A 24,956-nucleotide genomic window follows, 5' to 3' on the forward strand; every position below is an offset into this window, starting at 1 on the left:
AAATTATGAAAGCATTGCTTATAAATTATTGCAAGTATTTAATCCAATGTCTAAACAAGTGAATGTACTGGTTAGAGTCCAATTTTGGCTAAAACAACAAACATGTAAGCAGTCCAGAAATACTTCAGATATTATCTAAGAAATGACTAGTAAATGCTTATCTAAGTTCCTATAATTTTTGAATCAACTTTGATCTTCAAGGACAAAGGAAGAGAAAGGTTACCAAGTCAAGAATGTGCTATTGAGACAGATGATTAGTCAGTCAACAAGAAGTTGCCATTGTGTTCAAAACAAATACTTCTGGTTATTTAGTTTACATCCTGTATTTGGACAACCATGTCCATCGGGCATAGAAATAACTTTGACTTCAAGGAATTCTTAATTTTTTTTGCTTGGCATTTTTATTATAATTTACATTTTTAGGATGCACGTTATGATGTTACATTCCTAATAGTACAAGAAGTTGCTAAGATTAGCGATAATGTTATTATTAAAATGCAAATATAATGATACTAAAATAAAGCATTTAAAATAAATTTCACATTCCATCCAGCTGGTTAAGGCAGTGATTAGACAAACTGTTTCAGGCCAGAAAGATATTAGTTCAATTCCCAGTCTGCACAGAGTGAACAGATCTCATTTCAAGCAATGGTAAAGGGTATTATAATTGACCTCAATAGCCCTGCGCTCAGTCATGAACAAAAAAAAATCAGGGTTCCTGATAGCTATATAGCGACCTCTACTGGAGGAGGCCACGTATATCCAGTGGATGAAAACAGGGACAGATTATTCAAATACATTGTGATGTTAAATGTTAGGACTCACTATTTAAAGCAGCATAATCTAAACTTTTGACTGTTTAGCCATAAAGATGCATAGTATAAAAAGTAAGTTGGTACAACTAAAATATAGGCGAAAGTGAGGACTGCATCTGATGATTTTCATGCTCCTCAGATGCTGCCTGACCTGCTGTGCTTTTCCAGCACCACTCTAATCTAAAATATAGCTCTATGTTTCAAATTATTGATATATAATGCATGTTGCTTACAATTACAAATCATTGTGCAAGGTCGTATCCAATGCTGAAGCCTATTTCTATTGAGAGGTCAGAAAGTTCACGAATGTAGTACCTATAATATTCAAATCCATGCTTTCAGTAAACAAAGTATACTGCTACGCATGAGGACTTGGTCAAATCGATCCTCAAATGACATAATAGGACTGAGCCATATGGATTACACAGCTAAGATGCTGACCTCTGCAATCAGGATGTGCACACTGATCCAGTCTCCCAACAAAAATTCTGCACATCAAGAGAGAAAAGTTGAGAATTGAAAAAAAGGAATAAATTTTTAATAATAAAACTTAAATTGTTAAGTATGTTGTGCCTGTGTGTCCACCTTCATTATCTCATCTTTCTCTTTTCACTTCACTTTGCTGCAAAATTTCACTTTCCTGCTGCTATTGGTTGCCCCTGGAATCATTGATTGGTTAGGAATTAAACATCCAGCCCTTACTGTACAGAAAGCTGCCAGTCAATCTGAGTGGCCAGTAGCTCCATAGGTGGTCCCAGAAGGGCCATTGACAGCAGTAGCCACTGCTGGAATTTAAACAATCTTCAGAGCACAAATGCTAGAATGTCAGGACAAAGGAAGTCTGCGATCTCACTTTAGAAGGGGATGAGAAGGTCCCAAGGGTTAGTGGTGAAGAGAGGTGGGGGACATGATTTGATGTGTAAACAGTAAAGGGGCATCTCGTGCACACAGATACAATGTCAAGTTAATTTCTGATGTTATTTTTCAGCATTAAAATGGAAGTAGCACCACTCAGCAATCTGTTTCAGCCAAGATCCCAGCATTCCTCATTGCTTAATAGCTCCCCCTCCACACAATCTCTCAAGATATTATTACATAAAACATAATACATGCAACAAGGAACACTTATTTGTTCCATTTAGCCTATTCAAATATAAAATTAGGAACACTGTGAACTTTAAACCAGCTCACTGAATCTCCTGAGAGGGATTGTCTATTACAATATTCTGTGATTTCTTTTTTCCATGATCCCAATGAATAGTCATCCAACTTTATGCATAACCAATTTGTGAAATCCACAAGTGACTCATCTGTGTTCCCAGTAATGCACAATGTGTTCCAATGTGAGGACTTGCTCTCCTGTGCCATGACATAAACATTCAGGTTTTGCAGATCCATTTGGTGGAACTCCAACTCTAGCAGAATTCAAGAAAGTTTCAGAAGTTTTACATGGACATCAGATGTTCTCATCAGTAAGGAGCATGATAAGTGTACACGAGACTTCGGCAAGGTGAGACAAAAGCCAAGTGAGTATATTCTTGAAAATTTTGGTTCAAAGTGCAAAGGGTGACAAAGATGCTTTAATTCGGGTTTACTACAAAAGGTAGGCAGTTCATAGTGAGGTAAGTGAGAGAGGACAAAAGCTATGAATCAAGGGGGCAATCTGCAGTGGGACCAGTGGCATAGTAACATCACAAATCATAATAGGGTGTTACAACTGCAGGGAAAAAAGCTGAGTCATAAGCAGGACTAGTGAATATGTCTAGTCTTTAAAGTAAGAGTAAGGTGTTCAGCTTGTGTTAACATTTCCAGTTTTCGTTATCTTTTCTTTAAAGGAGTGTTTGCTGCTTGAGGAACTATGGATCTGAGTCGAGGAGCTGGAATCTAACCGTCTGACATTGTGTCACTTCAATAGAAAGGTTATCTGGATACTTTGGTCCAATGGGCAGTCAAATGTCTCAGTCTAAGTAATTCAAAATTGGCCAGTGATCATCAGCAAGAGGGTGTGACTGCAATTGAGGCAGCTACAGGGACCCATGTGTTTAAATTGAGGAGCTCAGCTCCTGCAACTACCTAACAGTTGTGATGTTCTTGTAAGTTGTGGTCGATGAGACTGGGAAGCACAGGGAGAATGAGCAAACTGACCATGGCATCTTGATACAGGGAGCCATTCAATTGGGAAGATGAATAGGAATGTAATTCTGGTAGGTGACAATATAATTAAGAGGATAGGTATTGTTCTCTGCAGCTGTGAGCGTGAGTCCTGAAGGCTGTACTGCCTGCCCAATGCCAGGGTTATGAACATCTCCTCCATGCTGGAAAAAACCTGGCGTGGAAAAAGAGTGAACCAGTTGTTATCACCTACATTGGTACCAATGACATTGATAGGACCCGGAAAGAAGGATCTCCTGAAAAAGGTTGATCAGTTAGGAACTAAATTAAAAAGCAGAACCTTCAACGTAATAATCTCTGGATTATGACCTCAGCCACAGGCCAACTGACATAGCGAAAATAAAATCAAGGAGTAAACTGCATGGTTCAAAGACTTGTTGGGTTTCAATTTGTGGGACACTGTTCCCAGCACTAGGGTGGAAGGGAAATGTTCCTGTGGAATGGGCTTCACTTCAATTAAGCTGGGACAAATGTCTTGGCAAATTGAATAATAAATATTTCAGACAGTGCTGTAAACTATTTAGAGGGGGGGAGTTGGGAGCTGTCATAAAACATTGGAACAGAAATTAGGCTATTCAGCCCATCAAGTCTGCTCTGCCATTCAATCATGGCTGATATGTTTCTCAAACCCATTCTCCTGCTTTCCCCTCAAAATACTTGGTTTCCTTGATACTCAAGAACCTATCTATCTCGGTGACCTGGTCTCCATAGCCCTCTGTGGCAATGAACTCCATAGATTTGTCACTCTCTGGCTGAAGAAGTTTCTTCTTATCTCTGTCCTAAAAGGTGTTCCCTTTACTCTAAGGCTATGCCCTCGGGTCCTAATCTCTTCGACCAAATGGAAACATCTTCCCAACATCCACTGTCCAGGCCATTCAGTATTCTGTAAGTTTCAGTTAGATCCCCCTCACCCTTCTAAACTCCATCGAGTATAAACCCAGAGTCCTCAAACATTCCTCACATGTTAAGCTTTTCGTTCCTGGGACCATTCCCATGAATCTCCCCTGAACTGGCCAGTACATCCTTCCTGAGATATGGGGCCCAAAACTGCACACAGTACTACAAATGTAGTCTGATCAGAGTCTTATAGAGCCTCAGAATTATATCCCAGCTTTAATATTCAAGTCCTCTCAAAATAAATGCCATCATTGCATTTGCCTTCCTAACTACTGACTCAACCTGCAGGTTTACCTTGAGAGAATCCTGGAATAAAACTCCCAAGTCTCTTTGCATTTCAGAATTTTCTCCCCATTTAGAAAATAGTCCTTGCCTCTATTATTCCTACCAAAGTGCATGACCTCACAGTTTCCCATGTTGTACTCCATCTCCTACTTCTTTGCCCACTCTCCTAACCTGTCCAAATCCTTCTGCAGCCTCCCCACCTCCTCAATGTCCCTCTACTTATGTTTGTATCATTGCAAGCTTAGCCAGAATGCCCTCAGTTCCTTCATCTAGATCGTTAATGTATAAAGTGAAAAGTTGGGATCCCAACACTGAGCCTTGCAGAACACCACTTGTCACCGGCTGCCATCCTGAAAAGGACCCTTTTATCCCCAGTCTCTGCTTTCTGTCTGACAGACAGGCTTTTATCCATGCTAGCACCTTGCCTCTGACACCATGGGTCCTTATTTTACTCAGTAACCTCCTGTGCAGCACCTTCTCAAAGGGCATCTTGAAGTCCAGATGGATAACATCCATTGGCTCGCTTTGGTCTAATTTACTTGGCGCAAATTATGCTGCAACTATACAAAACGCTAGTGTGGCCAAATGGAAATTGTGTACAGTTCTGGTCGCCCCACTACAGGAAGGAAGTGAAAGCATTGGAAAAGGTGCAGAGGATATTTACCAGGATGTTGCCTGGTCTGGAGGGAAGGTCTTATGAGGAAAGGCTGAGAGATTTGGGTCTGTTCTCATTGGCAAGAAGAAGGCGAAGAGGGAGTTTGATAGAGACATACAAGATGATCAGAGGATTAGAAATGGTAGACAGTGAAAGTCTTTTTCCAAGGATGATGATGTCAGCTTGTACGAGAGGACATAGCTACAAATTGAGGGGTGATAGATTTAAGACAGATGTCAAAAGCAGGTTCTTTACTCAGAGAGTGGTTAGGGCATGGAAAGCGCTGCCTACCAATGTAATTAACTCAGCCACATTAGTGAGATTTAATCAATCCTTGGATAAGCACATGGATGATGATGGGATAGTGTAGGGGGATGGGCTTAGATTAGTTCACAGGTCGGCGCAACATTGAGGGCCGAAGGGCCTGTTCTGCACTGTATTGCTTTATGTTGTATGTTCTATGCTTGAAACTTCCTCAAAGAATTCTAGCAGATTTGTCAGGCATGACCTCCCCTTGATGAAACCATGCTGACTTTGCCCAGTTTTACCATAGACTTCCAAGTATTCAGAAATTTCATCCCTCCATGATCTTACCCATGACCGAGATTAGGCTAATTAGACTGTAATTTTCCATCTATTGCCTTACTTCCTTTTTAAACATGGGTGCCACATTAGCAATTTTCCAGTCCTCTGGAAGTCTCTGTAATTCTAGCAATTCCTGAAAAAGAGGAGAAATGTAGGCTTAGAAAGCAAAAGGACATGACAGTACTGCAGGGCAGAGAGTTGGATAATGATACCCAGAGTGGGGCAGGAAGGGACAGAGTGTACAAACATAGGAAAGCAGCAGCAAATAGGGTCAAAATGAGCAAAATGGCAAAAAGGCAAAATTAGTGGCTCTTTTCTTGAATGCATGCAGTACTTGAAACAAAATACATGAAGTAACAGCACAAATACAGGTAAATGGGTCTGTTCGTATGGAGACAAGGAGACCAAAGCTGGGAACTAAATTTTCGAAAGGACAAGCAGGAAGGAAACATTGGTGGGATAGCTTTGTTGGTACAGGATAGAATAAGTACGAAAGCAAGAAATGATCGTAGATCAGAAGATATAGATTCCATATGAGTGGAGGTAAGAATCAGAAAAAGAAACAAGACACTGGTAGGAGTAGTCTATAAGCCCCCCAACAATAGCTATTTAGTTGGACTGATAATAAATCAGGTGATAGCATGTGGAATTAACTTTCTCAGGATGTAGTGGATGTAGGCATAATCACAACAATTAAAAGACACTTAGGTAAGTGCATGAATAGGGAAGGTTTGGAGGGATGGGCCAGCAGCAGGCAGGTTGAAATAGTTTAGTTTGGGATTACATTCGGATGAACTAGTTGAACTGAAGGGTCTGTTTCCATGCTGTATCACTGTATGAGTCAAGGCATGTAATCCCATTAATCGTGCATGACACAATCTTCACAGAGATTGGGGTATTCAGATTAGCAGAGGTAACCACGAGGTAGAATCCATAAAGTATGATTGCAACAGTTTCCTAGAATAATATATTATGGATCCAGTCAGGAATCAGGTTACTATGGATCTAGTTTTATAATAAGACATAGGAGCAAAATTTAGGCCATTCACCCATCGAGTCTGCTCTGCCATTCAATCATGACTAATAAGTTTCTCAACCCCATTCTCCTGCTTTCTTCCTGTAACCCTTGATCCCCCTGATACTCAAGAACCTATCTATCACAGTCTTAAATATACTCAATGACCTGGCCTCCACAGCCTTCTGTGGCAATGAATTCTGTAGGTAAACCACTCTCTAGCTAAAGAAGTTTCTCCTTACCTCCATTCTAAAAGGTCTTTCCTTTATTCTAAGGCTGTGCCCTTGGGTTCTAGTCTCTCCTACCAGTGGAAACATCTTCCCAACATTTATTCTGTATGTGTCAATTAGAACCCCCCTCATCTTTCTAAACTCCATTGAGTATAGACCCAGAGTCTTCAATCATTCTTCAAACAAACGAGGCAGGTTTAATAAATGATATCAAGGTAAGAGGAGTCCCAGGAAATACTATAGAAGAATTTAGCATTCAGTTTGAGAATGAGGAACTTGGATGAGAAACAACTGTCCTTAGATTAAATAAAGGCAATTACAAAGTAATAAGGACAGAGCTAGCTGTGTGGACTGGAGAAGAAGTTTACCAATAAAGACAATTAAGGAATAATGGCAGATATTGAAAAAAAATGCTCCTGCCTCAAAGTAAAGATATTTCCCAGTGAGAAAGAAGGATTTTAGGAAGGGAATAAATCAACCATTGTTAACCAGGAAAGTTAAGGCTAGGTTCAAATCATAAGAAAAAATATATATAGTTACCAAAGATTAGTGCTAAGCCAGAGGATTCACAAACCTATAAAAACCAACAAAAGATAACCAACAAAATCAATAAACGGGGAGAAGAGAATTTCTAACTGTAAACTTATAAGTACTATTGAGATGGACAGCAAGAGTATCTTTAAATATATGAAAAGGAAGAGTGGCCAAAGTTAACATAGATCCCCAAGAGAACAGCACTGAGAAATAATAGAGAAACCAGGAATGGCAGTGAAATTGAATAAATATTTTGCATCCCTTGTCACAGTAGAAAACAGCAATAGCAATTTCAAAATTACTAAATAATCAAGGGACAATAGGAGGAGAGGAAATGCATAAAATAACTGTCACTAGAGAAAATTGCTGGGGAAACTAATGGAGCTCAAGGTCCCTTAGATCTGCTGGGATTCTCGGACATTTAAGAAGTAGCGACAGAGATCCTGAATGCACTGGTAGTAATCCTCCAAGAAACCTTAGATTTTGGAAATATCCCAGAGGATTTGACAACTGCCAAAGTAATACCTTTATTTGAAAAGAGAGGGAGGCAAAGAAACAGGTAACGACAGACCAGTTAAGTTATCGTGTGTTATTGGGAAAATGTTAGAGTCCATTATAAAGGATGCAATAGTAGTGCATTCAGAGATATGAAAACATGCAGGGTCACCATAGTTTCACAAAGGGGAAATCTTGCCTGATAAATGTAATAGTATTCTTTGAGGCTGTAACATGAATAATGGATAAAGGGGGAGCATTCAATGTAATACACTTGGATTTTCCGAAAGTATTTAATAAGGTACCACACATTAGGGTGTTTAAAAAGATAGAAGCCCATTGTGTTGAAAATAGTGTATTAGCATTATTGGTTACCTAACTGAAGATAGAGTGTTGTAATAAGGAGCCATATTCAGGAATGCCACAGGGATCAGTGCTGGGGTCACAATCATTTACACTATGTATGATTGACTTGGATGAGGAAAGTGAACGTACTCTAGTTCGGCTTGTGGATGACACAAAAATAGATGGGAAGGCAAGGGTGAGGATGACACAGAGGGTAAAGACAGGTTAAGAAAGTGAGCAAACTTGGCAGATAGAATATAATGTGGGAAAACATGAAGTTATGCACTTCAGCACAGGAGCTGAACATTACTTAAATGGAGATAGACAGCAGAGAGGTATGACACAAAGGGGTTTTGGAATCCTCGTGTGTAATCTCAAAAAGCTAGCATCCAAATTCAACAGTTAATAAGGCAGGCAAATGGGATGTTGGCCTTTGTTTCAAAGGGAATGGAAAATAAAAATCAGAAAGTCTTGCTTAAACTGTACAAACCACAGCTGAAATACTGTGAACAGTCTTGGGCCTTTATATAAATAAAAATATACTGGCATTGCAGACACTTCAGCGATAGTTCATTATGTTGATCCTGGGTATGGAGAGACTGTTTTATGTTGAAATATTAAGCAGGTTAGGCTTGTACACTTTGGAGTTCAGAAGAATGAGAACTCATCTTATTGAAACACACAAGGTCCTTAGGGGACTGAACAGAATAGATATGGAAAGGTTGTTTCCCCTTGTGGAACAGCATAATATCAGAATAGTGGATCACCCACTGAAGACAGAGATAAGGAAGAATTTCCTCTCCCAGAGCATAGTGAATCTGTGGGATTCTTTTTGGCACAGGGCTGGGTCATCAAGTATATTTAAGGATACGATAAACAGATCTTTAATCCATAAGGAAATTAACTGTTTTGGGGAAAAGGCAGGAAAGTTGAGTTGATGGTTATCAGATCAGCCATGATCTCACTCAATGACAGAGCAGCCTGCTTCTTATATCTTACGTAATGAGTTAGATTTTGTGGTCATCAGTAAGGCACTGGTGCTCACTGCTGGAAAACTGCCCAAGTAGATGAAGTGATCTCTATCGTGTGAGATTCCTCCTTCCCAAATCAATGGGATCTGTTGGCATGCAGCAGGACTGATAATCATAAACAGATGCAGAGTCAATCCAGCAAACCAGAAACTTAAATGGATTTAATACCTGTCACTTTTAACATAACTGCCAAAGAGTGCAAAAATGTTAGAAGCTAAGATATTTATTGCAATGGTGAAAACTGACATAAATATCATATGTTTTTTCAGGTCCAGAGCGTTTACTAGTAATTAACATAACATTGAAATGCAGTTACATCTCATGCAAAAAGTTTTTTTGTTGGCAGGCTTCTGTAGTGAGACTAATACCTGAAGAGTGGAGTTCTTGTCAATACATCAGTCTCCTATTGACTGCATTCTGGCATAATCTCACCAGTTACACCCTCCGGAAAGGTTTGGAATGACTAACATCAACTTCTGGATTTCTGTCATTTCATTTATAGAGTCATAGTCATAGAGATGTACAGCACTGAAACAGACCCTTTGGTCCAACCCGTCCATGCTGACCAGATATCCCAACCCAATCTAGTCCCACCTGCCAGCACCCGGCCCATATCCCTCCAAACCCTTCCTATTCATATACCCATCCAAATGCCTCTTAAATGTTGCAATTGTACCAGCCTCCTCTACTTCCTCTGGCAGCTCATTCCATACATGTACCACCCTCTGTGTGAAAAAGTTGCCCCTTAGGTCTCTTTTATATATTTCCCCTCTCACCCTAAACCTATGCCCTCTAGTTCTGGACTCCCCAACCCCAGGGAAAAGACTTTGCCTATTTACCCTATCCATGTCCCTCATAATTTTGCAAACCTCTATAAGGTCACCCCTCAGTCTCCGACACTCCAGGGAAAACAGCCCCAGCCTATTCTGCCTCCCCCTATAGCTCAAATCCTCCAACCCTGGCAACATCCTTGTAAATCTTTTCTGAACCCTTTCATTTTTCACAACATCTTCAGAATTCCACGCAATATTCCAACAGTGGCCTAACCAATGTCCTGTACAGCTGCAACATGACCTCCCAGCTCCTGTGATCAATACTCTGACTAATAAAGGAAAGCATACCAAACAACTTCTTCACTATCCTATCTACCTAAGACTCCACTTTCAAGGAGCTATGAACCTACACTCCAAGGTGTGTTTGTTTAGCAACACTTCCTAGGGCCTTACCATTAAGTGTATAATTCCTGCTAAGATTTGCTTTCCTAAAATGCAGCACCTTGCATTTATCTGAATTAAACTCCATCTGCCACTTCTCAGCCCATTGGTCCATCTAGCCAAGATCCTGTTGTAATCTGAGGTAACCGTCTTCGCTGTCCACTACACCTCCAATTTTGGTGTCATCTGCAAACTTACTAACTGTATCTCTTATGCTCGCATCCAAATCATTTATGTAAATGACAAAAGGTAGAGGACCCAGCACTGATCCTTTTGGCACTCCATTGGTCACAGGCCTCCAGTCTGAAAAACAACCTTCCACCACCACCCTCTGTCTTCTACCTTTGAGCCAGTTCTGTATCCAAATGGCTAGTTCTCCCTTGTCTGAACTCCAGAACTTGCTGTCAGTTTCAGAGGTGTAATAACGTTAAAAGGCATCTGGATGGGTATATGAATAGGAAGGGTTTGGAGAGATATGGGCCAGGTGCTGGCAGGTGGGACTAGACTGGGTTAGGATATCTGGTCGGCATGGACGGGTTGGACCGAAGAGTCTGTTTCCGTGCTGTACATCCCTATGCTTCTAAGACTCTATGAAATGCTGACAGTTGCATCATCATTGCTATTACAAATTTTGGGCTCAGAAACTAACATGTAAAACATTTAGCAATACTGCTTGCATAGAATGGTTTTTAAAATTAAGCTAATAGATTTTACAAACCACACCCTCTCCTGCTTTCAACAGTATATGTTCCTTCTCATTAATCATCTCCTTCACAGTCGCAATCTTACCCTATGATCAAGCTCCCTCTAATGTTGGAATATGCAATTGCACATAGGCCAGATTTTCCTTTTTTTAACAATTGAACTAAACGTTTCACAGGGGTAGAGTGCATTGGGAGAATTAGTGGAGAAAGTGGTTGATCAGATATGTGTAATACAATCTGCACAAATACCTAATCAGGAATGCTTTACACATATTAAAAAATGTTTATACTTATAAGTTGTATAGGCATTGGTACTGAAAGAGTTAATGGTCAAAGCAACATTAAGCCCCGCATAATCTGATGAAGTCATATAGTCTTCAGATGAAGAAGGAGTCTGCTACAAGGTCCCCTTGGAGACAGGTGTGTCATCTCAGGTAACTTACACTTATAGCTCTCATCCAATAAACTACATCTTGTTGTTAAGACAGGTGCCTTTTCTCATTAAGTCTCAAAGAACATAGAACAGTATAGCACAGGTCCTTCAGATTTGCTGGGCCAACCATGATGACATTATAAAGTAATCCCGTCTGCCTACACATAGTCTGTATCCTTCTATTCCCTACCTGTTCACATGTCTGTCTAAATATCTCTTAAATATTGCTGTTATATCTGCTTCTACCACCTCTTCTGGCAACTTATCCAGGTACCTACCACCTTCTGTGTAAAAAGACTTTCTTTGCGCATCTCCTTTGAATGTTCCCCCTCTCACCTTCAACTTATGATCCCTAGCATTTCCAGCCTCGCAAAAAAACTCTAACTATCCACTGTATCCTTGTCTCTCATCATTTTATATCCTTTTATCAGGTCGTCGCAGGGCCTCTGACACAAACAAAAACAACCCAAGTTTGACCAACTTTTCGTTGTAGCTAATACTTTCAATTCCAGGCAAAATCCTGGTAACAAAAACAGAAATTGCTGGAAAAACTGAGCAGATCAGGCACCATCTGTGAAGAGAAAGCAGACTTTATATTTCAAGTCGAGTGACCCTTCTTCAGAACTGGTCCTATATCCCTTGCATCCCCTAAATGATCAACAGATGGACTCCCAGCAGTGTAACCACCCAGACCTCTGACCAACTTCGAAGAACAGTCCCTAGACATGACTGAGCAGACTGCTGACCTCCTGTGATTGCAGCTCCCCAACTGACATTACATGATTCCCTGACTATTTGTGATTGCCTTGTAAAACTGACTGTTGCTCACTCTGTGGATGGTGGTCAGATATACCCTCTGACAGTGACTAGTCCAAATGGATGACTGATTCTGGCCAAGTGCCTTGACTGTGTGCAGATTGTGAAAATATGTTGCTGGAAAAGCGCAGCAGGTCAGGCAGCATCCAAGGAGCAGGAGAGTCGACGTTTCGGGCATGAGCCCTTCTTGGAAGAGAGCTTCTTCAAGGAAGGCATCCTTGTAAGAGGATTCGCAGTAGGTTAAAATCAACTAGGAGAAAGTGAGGACTGCAGATGCTGGAGATCAGAGCTGAAAATGTGTTGCTGGAAAAGTGCAGCAGGTCAGGCAGCATCCAAGGCTCATGCCCAAAATGTCGATTCTCCTGCTAAGAAGGGCTCATGCCCGAAACGTCGATTCTCCTGCTCCTTGGATGCGGCCTGACCTGCTGCGCTTTTCCAGCAACACATTTTCAGCTCTGATTTCCAGCATCTGCAGTCCTCACTTTCTCCTGTGTGTAGACTGTACCTATATCTGATGGTATTGGGAATCCCTGACTGTCAGAGACTCCACCACCCCATTGACTGGGCTAACTAGCCCCCATTCGCCTTATGGCATGGCCATTTGTTACTAAAAGATAATGTGTTTGGTGTGCAGGCAGCTGACACATGCTGACAACTCCTCGTACAACAAGGTGCTCCCCCTCCCTGGACAGATCCCTGCAAGTATGACAAACATCCTGTCTGTGTGTCTGCAGAAAACAGCAGGCTAACATGGAAGTACTAACTGCCTTAGGCTCTGACACAACAAGGCAAGACATTGATGCTGTGAACATGTAGGTGGGTGCTAAATGAGTGGGCACTAAGGGAGCAAGACAGCAGCACCAAGATGTAGTCTGGATGTGGATTGGAGAGTCAAAGGTCTTAGAGACATACAGCACAGAAACAGACCCTTCGGTCTAACTCGTCCAGATATTCTAACCTAATCTAGTCCCATTTGCCAGCACTTGGCCCATATCCCTCTAAACCCTTCCTATTCATATCCCATCCAGATGCCTTTAAATTTTGCAATTGTACCACCTCCACCACTTCTTCTGGCAGCTCTTTCCATACACGCACAACGCTCTGCATGAAAACATTGCCCCTTAGGTCCCTTTTGTATCTTTTCCCTCTCACCCTGCACCTATGCTATCTAGTTCTGGACTCCCCCACTCCAGGGAAAAGATTTTCTCTATTTATCCTATCTATGCCCATGATTTTATAAACTTCTATAAGGTCACCCCTCAGCCTCCAACGCACCAGGGAAAACAGCTCCAGCCTGTTCAGCCTCTCCCAATATCTCAAATCCTCCAACCCTGGCAACATCCTTGTAAATCTTTTCTGAACCCTTTCAAGTTTCACAACATCCTTCCAACAGGAGAGGTGTCATGATGATTATTAGGGGTTAGCAAATGTTGGAAGCCAATGTTCTTGGATAAGGGGTGTGTGCAGCTGGTACCCATGGTCCATGCCCTGGATGCTGCTTGGTGCTGAGCAACATAGGGGCTCATCATGCCCAATGAAACATTGACGTTGCTTTGACTTCTGTGCTGAGAATTCTCAACATCTCGTTTGTCAGCGCGTTTGGTAAGATTGTAAGCTGAATATCAATGTGGTGAGTTGTAGCATTAATAAGGCATTAAACAAGCTGCAAAGCCCTTCATTATCAACTTGCCAATGCCTAATGAGAAACTCACCATACAACTCAGCAAATGCATGGAATGTGCAACAAATTGCTCCTCACATCAAGCTAGACCTCAGTAGATTTATTGCATGATTCTGCCTTTACCCATGTTGTTCAGGGCCCCTATAAACTTCCACTCGCAGATAGGCATAATAGTTAAAAATGCCTATTTTTTTATATAAATCCATGTTCAATTGTATTAATTAAACTTTGCCAAAGTTCCACTTTGTATGACAAAGCATATTTTAAAAATTAATTAAGAAAGAAATTGTGTTTCAAAACAGTGTCTGATTACACTGGATAGTGACAGATTTGTGTTCAGTAATATGCAAATGAATTTGAGCAGAAGCTGAGGGGAAAAACATCTTTTAAAATGAATAATTTGGGGCATAATTTGCATTGGGATCATTGACTGTGACTGAAGTGGAAACTCTTGCCTAATGTTGGTTTCTGCTCTTTTCTGAAATAGAGATGTTGAACGCCAAATAGTAGTTGTCCTAAAATGATGGATGTGACATGATTAGTTGCTGAGACACTGTAACAAATTACATATTATTTACATCCACAGTAAAACAGTAACAAAGTTAAACTCACTAAAATGTTAACCTATTATCACAGCTACTTTAAAACAAGTGCACTATGCTTTAAAAGTATTAATTATTGTGACGAGTGCCACAAGGATTGGTTCTGGGTCCACTACTTTTCATCATTTATATAAATGATTTGGATGTGAACATAGGAGGTATAGTTAGTAAGCTTGCAGGTGACACCAAAATTGAAGGTGTAGTGGACAGTGAAGAAGGTTATCTCAGATTACAACAGGATCTTGATCAGATGGGTCAATGGGCTAAGAAGTGACAGATGGAGTTTAATTTAGATAAATACGAGGTGCTGCATTTTGGAAAAGCAAATCAGAGCAGGACTTACATATTCAATAGTAAGATCCTAGGGAGTGTTGCTGAACAAAGAGACCTTGGAGTGCAGGTGCATAGCTCCTTGAAAGTGGAGTTGCATGTAGATAGATTAGTGAAGAAGGCATTTGGTATGCTTTCCTTTATTGGTCAGAGTACTGAGTACAGGAGTTGGGAGGTCATGTTGCGGCTGTACAGGACATTGGCTAGGCCACTGTTGGAATATTGTGTGCAATTCTGGTCTCCTTCCTATCGGAAAAATGTTGTGAAACTTGAAAGGGTTCAGAAAAGATTTACAAGGATGTTGCCAGGGTTAGAAGATTTGAGCTATAGGGAGAGGCTGAGCAGGCTGGGGCTGTTTTCCCTGGAGCGTTGGAGGCTGAGGGGTGACCTTATAGATGTACATAAAATCATGAGGGGCGTGAATAGAATAAATAGGCAAAGTCTTTTCACTGGGGTGAGGAGTCCAGAACTAGAGGGTATAGGTTTAGGATGAGTGGGGAAAGATATAAAAGGGACCTAAGGGACAACTTTTTCACGCAGAGGCTGGTACATGTATGGAATGAGCTGCCAGAGGAAATGGTGGAGGCTGGTACAATTACAGTATTTAAAAGGCATCTAGATGGGTATATGAATAGGAAGGGTTTAGAGGGATATGAGCCAAGTGCTGGCAAATGGGGCTAGATTAGGTTAGGATATCTGGTTGGCATGGACGAGTTGGACCGAAAGGTCTATTTCCGTGCTGTACATCTCTATGACTCTATAACATCTTAAACATATGGCAGAATCAAACAATTTGAGTATCATGTCACTGTTTGATCTCCTTTTCTACAGAAAAACTAAACAGAATTATTTAATAATTTTGCAATTTCAACACAGGGTACAATGCAGAGTACATGAACTGTACAGTTACAGTATTTCAATTTAACTTCACATCAAAATATCAGATTCACAATGTCAAAACAAAGCCAGCAGGAGGCCCATCCCATTTTTTTGAAAATTCTTACCTGCACAACAATTAAGCGATTGTATCTTTCCATGGCAACATGTTCTGACTTACCCAAGTGCATTTTCCGTAAAGGGGTGAAACGCAGAGAGGAACTGTATGGGCCGAGCTTTATCCTAACTGTCCCGCATGCAGTGGGGAGTTCGGTAGCACGTTGGAAATCTGTGGCTTTAAGTCTCAACTGAAATCCAGAAATTCCCTCCCTCATACCTACAGTGCATGGGCTGCAATGATTCAAGAAAGCAGCTCACTAACACTTTTTCAAGGGCAACCAGGGACAGTCAATAAATGCTGGCAACACATCTCTCATAAGTGAATAAAAAAGGGAATATTTCTGTTTAGAGTAACCCTAGCCACAGCCAGAATAGTTGAACTTTTCATGAATTCCTAAGATTTCAACAACCAAAGAAATGGAAAGAAAGCCTGGGAAAGCTGTTCCTCCCCACCACTCCCCTCCTAATCACTAAGTCTCAGATTCCTTCCTTCCTCAAGTTTCTCCAATGGGAGATTGTGAGAGACTGAAATGAAGTGATGTTTCAGAAGAGAGGGAGGAAAAGGCCAACCTGTCAAACTTAACTTGCAAAGTGGAAGAGGTTAGGTTGGGAGCAGCCTCTTGAACCTGCTGACTCCATTCCAAGAGGGTCAATGACCTGAAGGGTGAGTGCTTGAACATATTCAAACGACAAGCTCTACCCTCTTGCATTCCCAGCATTCTCCTACACAGGAATCCTTAGGTCAACATACTGTGCAGTTTTACACATGATTTGTCCTCCACAATGCTGTCTGAGGCACCTCCTCACAATGCTGTCTGAATAGTCAACACTAACCCTCACCCTCATCTTTGTCAAATCAAATGTATAGATCAGTTTCCCTCCACAAATGTTGACCATCTCTATTAAAACCATTTCTAATGTTAACAACTCTTTGCCTTATTCCTCCACAGAACTAAAAGTTGAAATAGAGAACTGTTAGGGATAAGGGACCTCTAATGTCATCCAATGTGGTAGTTAATGTCCACCAGATCTACAAGGAAGGTGGTATCGATCCAGGAGACTGTGAATGTCAAACATACCCCGCAGTGAGAGCTGAAGATTCCTAACTGATTCTCGGGCAAGTTCAGAAAGCTAATAGACTGCCTGTTGAACCCATGCTAGGGATTTTGCCTTCTATTACGATAGAGGTAAAAATAGGCTCTCAAATTTCCACTTCCTTCATCTGATCTTCATTCCTGTGCTTTTTCACTGATTAAAATGGTTTATAAAAAAAGGAAAAACACTGACTTGAGATGGCTGTTGTGGTGACCTGGTCTGGATGAAACAAGTTCATGTAACTATCAACAGGAAGAAATAGTTGGAACTGAAATTAGTATTGTTATAAGAAGTTGTTCAGATTCAGATTTGTGCTTCCTATTTGGTTCACATTATTTCTGGAAGTTTCACATGTTGGGATGAAAGTTGCCAATAGATGGTCGAGCTTGAAAAAGAAATGAAGCCAGACATGGAAATATACAATGCAATTCAGGCAACAGAGAAGGAAAAATGATTCATAACAGAGAACTGAAAAGTGCACACTCTTCGCTTGTTATCTCACTGCTTCTTAAAAATAAAATCTAGTTACACAGAAAATTGGAGTTCCATTCATTCATCAAGATCCCAAATATATCTTTAAACTTCATGCCTGCTAAGGATACAAATCATCAGCTAATCAACTGTGGTCTCCAGTTAAAACCTAACACCTTTTTAAACTGTCTATTCATGATCTTGCTTTTCATATTGAACACTCTTCATATACCTATTTTGATTGTGGGTTTGACATTATATTTTATTATTTTTCTCAGTTATTGGTAAGTACTGTATTAAAATTCTTCTTTTACTCAAGAAAACCGAGTAACTGGCTCTTTAATTTCGATTAGGGTCACATTTTCATAGAAGTGTGATTTAGCTGCACACTAGAAGAATTAGAAATCTTCACTGTGGCTAGCCAAGGGAATGTTAAATAGAGAACCTATTCAACTGGTTGCAACATTCCTTCAAGCTGAATCTTTGTGTCATAGCCATATAATCTTGGAAGGGTATGTTGGCTGAAGAGAAGGAAGCTGTGCTGTTGTTGATGTTCTGACTGCTGCTTCTCATCAGAAGTCCAAGCAGAGCTGCATAAGCTGCTATGAAGCTGCAATGAAGGCTGACAGCTGAAAAGTGCAGATCGAGGTGGGAGATCTACAAGTTGAATTAACTTACAAGAGGTTGCGCCTCACTTGTTGTGACAACACTTTCTCAGAAGAAGTGCTGTAAACCACAACATACCAGACATGATGTCTGTCATTCAGTTTCACCCATTTACCAACTGGGCAGTTTAATTAAAAATGTTCTCTGTGCTGTGATCTTAGCTACTTGACCCTGGTAATTTCAGGAAACCCAATCTCTGGTTATTAAAGATCGAATACTGGGGTGAATCCTTTTTGAATATTTTAACTACTCTCTCAACTGTTCAATGAAGGTTCTCCATTCATCTGCAAATCCACCAGGATAAAAGCAGTAATTGGCAGGCTCCTGACCCAGTGCTATTTTTCAGGAATTTAACCCCACTGCCTACACCAGAACCCACGCACCCTTAGCAATTAAAATTCTGTCACATGTGTGAGTGATTCTGTGCATCATCTGGGAAAAGTTTTCTTATTTTGATAAGCTTGATGCATATCCACAACTGCAAGCAATCAAAACTAAATTGACCTCAATCCCAGGGATAGAAACGTCCTTGGGGAAGTGATGGCTTAGTGGTATTATTACTCGACTATTATAGAGTCATAGAGATGCTCAGCATGGAAACAAACCCCCACCCGTCCAACTGTAACAAGGACAGAACGCCCCTGGTGCTCACCATCCACCCTACCAACCTTCGCATAAACCAAATCATCCACTGACATTTCTGCCACCTCCAAACGGACCCCACCACCAGGAATATATTTCCCTCCCCACCCCTTTCTGCTTTCTGCAAAGACCATTCCCTCCATGACTACCTGGTCAGGTCCACGCCCCCCTACAACCCACCCTCACGTCCTGGCACCCTCCCCTGCCACCGCAGGGATTGCAAAACCTGCGCCCACACCTCCTCCCTTACCTCCATCCAAGGCCCTAAAGGAGCCTTCCACATCCATCAAAGTTTTATCTCCACATCCACCAATATCATTTATTGTATCCGTTGCTCCCGATGCAGTCTCCTCTACATTGGGGAGACTGGATGCCTCCTGGCAGAGCGCTTTAGGGAATATCTCTGGGACACCCACACCAATCAACCACACTGCCCTGTGGGTCCAACATTTCAACTCCCCCTCCCACTCTGCCGAGGACATGGAGGTCCTGGGCCTCCTTCACCGCCGCTCCCTCACCACCTACGCCTGGAGGAAGAACACCTCACATTCCGCTTCAGAACACTTCAACCCCAGGGATCCAATATGGACTTCAACAGTTTCCTAATTTCCCCTTCCCCCATTTGACCCCAGTTCCAAACTTCCAGCTCAGTACTGTCCCCATGACTTGTCCTACCTGCCTATCTTCTTTTCCACCTATCCACTCCACCCTCCACTCTGACCTATCACCTTCATCCCACCCCCATCCACCCATTGTACTCTTTACTACCTTCCCCCACCCTCCTCCCTGACCTATCACCTTCATCCTCACCCCCACTCATCTATTGTACTCTATGCTACTTTCTCCCCACCTCCACCCTCCTCTGATTTACTTTCCACCCTTCAGATACTCTGCCTGTATTCCTGATGAAGGGCTTTTGCCCGAAATGTCGATTTTACTGCTCCTCGGATGCTGCCTGAACTGCTGTGCTTTTCCAGCACGACTAATCCAGAATCCTTTCGGTCCAACCCATCCATGCCGACCAGATATCCCAACCCAATCTAGTCCCACCTGCCAGCACCCGGCCCATATCCCTCCAAACCCTTCCTACTTATATACCCATCCAAATGCATTTTAAATGTTGCAATTGTACCAGCCTCCACCACATCCTCTGGTAGCTCATTCCATACACATAACACCCTCTGCCTCTTAGGTCTCTTTTACACCTTTCCCCTCTCACCCTAAACCTATTCCCTCTAGTTATGGACTCCCCACCCAGGGAAAAGACTGTCTATTTACCCTATCCACATACCCTATCCATGCCCCTCATAATTTTGTAAACCTCTATAAGATCACCCCTCAGCCTCTGACGCTCCAGGGAAAACAGCCCCAGCCTGTTCAGTCTCTCCCTATTGCTCTAATCCTCCAACCCTGGCAATATCCTTGTAAATATTTTCTGAACCTTTTCAAGTTTCACAACATCTTTCCAATAGGAAGGAGACCAGAATTGCACACAATACTCCAACAGTGGCCTCGCCAATGTCCAAAGATTAATATTAATCTTGTTAATATTAACTATAACCATGTTTTGGAATCTTGGGTTCGTATCCTGCCATGGCAGATAGTGGAATTTAATTCAATAAATATTTGGAATCAGGAGTCTCGCGATGACCATGAAATGATTGCTTGGGACAAACTCATCTGATTCACTTTAGGGAAGGAAACTCATTTTTACCTGGTGTAGCCTACACACGAGTCCAGACCCACAGCAATGAGGCCTACACATGAGTCCAGACCCACAGCAATGTGTTGATATTTCTAGGCAATTAGGGATAGGTAATAAATAATTGCCTGACCAGTGACACCCACATTGTATGAAAGAATTTTAAAAAAGAAAGCTTTCATCAGGTATAGTTGCATATACGCAATGGATGCACGTGAATGCGATTGGTCCAAACAAGTAAGCACACAAAATTGAATATTCTCGCCAATACCACTGGGAATATTCTAGTGAGCTCTAATTGATTATTTTTGTTCCTAATCTTGAATCCTTAATCTTTCATCTTTGTTTTGCTGCATTGATATCAACTAATATTATGCTGATGAAGTTAGCTAACTAATAGGATACCTTGGGCAGTGCAATGTAATTTTTTTTAAAAATTAATAGTTACATACAGAAGATTATAGCCCTTAGAAGAATATTTATCCCACGATCTTTTTGCAGTTTGTTACTAAAAATAGTTTTCCAAGTATACAGTGAGCTAATGATAGTAATATACATCTGGCAATATATAGCAATGGTGAATATATACCTGGCATCTCAACTGGCTAAGAAGTGAAATTATTTTTGCACATCTAATGTCAGTAACCTATGTCAAGCATCAATTGTATTTTCAGCAACCAAGGGGATGTAAGTGGTTTTCCAGAAGTTTCTCAAGTTCCACTCTCCAGAATATTTATGTGATTTGGAAGTGAATTCCCATATCTCAGGATTCTTTATCAGTCCCTAGAGACAAACATAACAACATAACAGTTCCAACATTTTCAAAAATGTTGCCTAGCTTTTGGAATGGATTAGAAGCAGAAAAAACAATTGAATGTTTCAGATACTGATGTTATCAATGTTACACAAAAGCTGCCACATAATAGAAAGAATATTTCTTGCATATCAAGTGCAGCAATGCCTTCATCAATTCAATTGACTTACCCATGGCCCTGTAGCAATAGATAAATTGTCTATAATCCTTCCTTTGTTGGAGTCAACAGAATGCCTGAAGATTTGCCACTTTAATGGAAGGTTTGACTTAATGATGCTTCAATTATGTAGCTACCAATTTACAGGTGCCAAGAATGAAACAAAGATAAAAACTGTTACTTATACTAATGATGTATTTAAGGCCAGTGATTTATAAATGCAAATGTCCCTGAATTTCAAGTGTAATTTATGTTTCTATCATCATGTTTACTCAGTTGTAAACTGTAACAGAGAAAATTATCATGGACGTGATTTTCTATTCCCTCAGGGGATGAGAGTAATGGCAAATGTGGTGAGCTAATTGGATGAGAGTCAACAAAATCAGATTCTTACCATTGAGATAAATGTTCACAGTTAAGTTATCCCTCCTTAGATAGTGAGATGATTTAACTATCAACCTATACACACGCACTTCCATTTCTGTACTACTTTACTTGCTGGAATTAACTTTCCAATTAGCTTGTGCTCAAATGAAGTACTCAACAATTCAGAACCTCAACAGCATAAACCAAGCTGCAAACCTGGATTTTGGATTCCGACCTCCAGTCAGGATGATTACTTTTATTGTGTCTACTCCTTCTATATCTTTGGAACCACTACAACTTCATTAGGTACCTACGTGTTGATGAAGACAAGATGCGTTCCTGGATTTATGCCACCCAACTGAGCAATGGTAATGCACCAGCATCCGCTTCTCAGTAACAATTTAGCATTTAAGGGAAGGCATGAAGATATGCCTGTTTGAAACAAAGAAGTGTTAATGTGAAAATGGCAGGGGGGAAAGGGGTAGATGTTAGTGGGCGGCACGGTGGCACAGTGGTTAGCACTGCTGCCTCGCAGCGCCAGAGACCCGGGTTCAATTCCCGCCTCAGGCGACTGACTGTGTGGAGTTTGCACGTTCTCCCCGTGTCTGCGTGGGTTTCCTCCGGGTGCTCCGGTTTCCTCCCACAGTCCAAAGATGTGCAGGTTAGGTGAATTGGCCATACTAAATTGCCCATAGTGTTAGGTAAGGGGTAAATGTAGGGGTATGGGTGGGTTTCGCTTCGGCGGGTCGGTGTGGACTTGTTGGGCCGAAGGGCCTGTTTCCACACTGTAATCTAATCTAATCTAATCTAATCTAAATGTTGCAGTAGAGCTGGGTGTGGTAGAGCAACAGATGTGGTATATGTACCAGCAGCTCAGAGTTTCGGGCTTTTTTTTCTACTAGCTGTGGGCACATACCTGGGATTTGCTCACCAGATTGTGTCCCAGTGTCTACTAAGGTACCCACCATGTTGACAGTCTTTGTGCTATTGAAGGGTACAGGTCTTAACATTTTTTCCATACATTCTCTGATGGTTCACAGTCTTCCTCCTCAGAGGTTGTGGGAGTAAAAAAAGACTCAGACTGCTGTAGGGAGTTCTGGTTGGCACTAGGGCCTGCGAAAGAAAAGAAAAATTATTGATTAGTGAAGATATTGAAAACCTTATGCAGAGCAATGTGTTTGGCTTTGTGCAGATCTAAGAGAAGAGCAGTAAAGAAGATGTTAATAGCAAAGTTGATAAGGGGGAGCAAGTGGATGTAATGTATTTGGATTTTCAGAAATCTGTGGTAAAGTTCCACAGGAGGTTACTAAACAAAATTAAAGTGCCATCATACTGAAAGTTACATACGAGCAAAGACTGAGGATTAGGTAGGAGGCAAAATGCAGACAGCAAGAATCAGTGGGTTATTTTCAGGTTGGCAGGCTGTGATCAGAGGGGTATCACAAGGATTAGTGTGTGGGCTTGTGTCCCAGCTGTTCACAATCTATATCAATGATGTAGATATGGGGGCCATTTGTAATATTTCTAACTTTGCAGATGATACAGGGCTTTGTGCGAAAGTGAGTTGTGAGAAAAATGCAAAGAGGCTTCAAAGGGTTTTAAATGGGCAGAGTGAATGGACAAGAGCTTGCAGGTGGATTATATCACGGATAAGTGCATGGTTGTCTACTTTAGTAGGAGGAATGGAGATACAGTATGTTTAAAATGTTAAGAGATTGGATAGTGTTGATGTTGAATGGGACCTGGATGTCTGCTCATAAGTCATTGAAAGCTAGCATGCAGGTACAGCAAACAATTCAGAAATCAGCAGTTAAGCCTTATCACAAGCAGAATAGAGTCCATGTGCCGTCCTTCTTCAATTCTATGGAACACTGGTGAGATAACACCCAACCTATTGTGTGAAGTTCTGGTCCCCGAGCCTCAAGAAAGATAGATTTGCCATTGATGACAGAGAAGATTCATCAGGCTGATTCCTTTGATGATGGGTCTGACCTATGAGGAGAGTTTGAATAAACTCAGCCCTTACTCTGGGGAGTTCAGAAGAATGAGAGGCACTCTCACTGAAAATCACACAATTATTAACGGTATAGACAGAGTAAATGTAGAAAAGATAATTCCTCCAGCTGTGGGGTCTAGAACCAGGGAATACAATCTCCAAATAAAAGACAACCCATTTGGGATTGAAATGAGAAGGAACATCTTCACTCAGAGGAAGGTGAGTCTCTGGAATTCTCAATCCAAAAGAGCTGTGGAAGCTCAATCATTAAGTAAGTTCAAAACAGAGATTGATAGATTTCTAATTACTAATAACATGAAGGGACGTGATGTTTGGACAGGAATGTGGATTTGAAGTAGATGATCAACCATGATCTAGAATGGCGAAGCAGGCTCACGGGAGAATGGTCTACTCCAGTTCCTGCTTTCCTAATATCCTGTTTAATTTGATCTGCAATTTTTCAGATTTGCGCTACGACTCCTGGCTTTGCATAATCACAGTTTGGAGGTTGGCAGTGTCACACAAAGGATTGAGGAATGGGTAGTTGTGGGACAAGGTCAATTGTGAGTGAGTTGAATAGTTATGCAGGAATTAACACAGGCTTAAGTTTCCAGTTTCCTCCCACTGTCCAAAGATGTCAATGTTAGGTGGATGGACAATGCTAAATTGTCCATAGTGTCCAGGGATGCATAGGTTATGTGGATTGGCTATGAGAAATGCAAGGTTACAGGGATAGAATAGGGGGATTAGTCTGAGTGGAATGCTTTTTGGAGGGTCGCTGTGGACTTGTTGGGCCAGTGGCCTGTTTCCACACTGTAGGGATTCTATGGATATAATCGCTCATGTAGTTTGAAATAGAAAAAGAGAAGCTAATGTGTAGCTAAAAGTAGACATTTTGGAGCTGTGCCACAGGTTGCCAATTATGTCATTTCATTAATGTTGCGCACGATCAAGAAGAAAGTCAACTCTCATTAAAGTTATGAACCAGCGAAAAGATCACATTGTCGAGGTCAGATTATATGCTGAGTTATAGTTGTTAGATTGGAATTCCACTTAAATCCAGGAGGTTTGTATTTTTCTGAGCAGAATATGACAATATCCAATTACTTCAATGAAACAGAATATCAGGGGCTATGTATAAAACACAGTGGCTCAGTGATTAGCACTGCTGCCTCACAGCGCCAGAGACCCAGGTTTGATTCTTGCCTCGGG

At 41.3% G+C, this 24,956-nt stretch overlaps 1 long non-coding RNA gene across 2 annotated transcripts in view; it reads right to left on the reverse strand.

Annotated features, from left to right (window-relative positions):
• Positions 1-336: 336 nt before the first annotated feature.
• Positions 337-24,956, reverse strand: part of LOC148148316 (uncharacterized) — a 62,838-nt gene continuing 38,218 nt past the window's right edge. The window contains exons 4-5 of one of the 2 annotated variants that reach the window (XR_015759185.1): positions 22,714-22,861; positions 337-2,230 (exon numbers count right to left, since the gene is read on the reverse strand). This is a non-coding gene — a long non-coding RNA (uncharacterized LOC148148316). Of the gene's footprint in view, positions 2,231-22,664; positions 22,862-24,956 lie in introns of both variants that reach the window. The other variant, XR_015759184.1, reaches the window with a different exon arrangement.

The sequence above is a fragment of the Chiloscyllium plagiosum genome, unplaced genomic scaffold (assembly GCF_037043375.1).
Source record: "Chiloscyllium plagiosum isolate Xiang-an unplaced genomic scaffold, Cpla_swu_hap1 HiC_scaffold_13, whole genome shotgun sequence".
NCBI lineage: Eukaryota > Metazoa > Chordata > Chondrichthyes > Orectolobiformes > Hemiscylliidae > Chiloscyllium > Chiloscyllium plagiosum.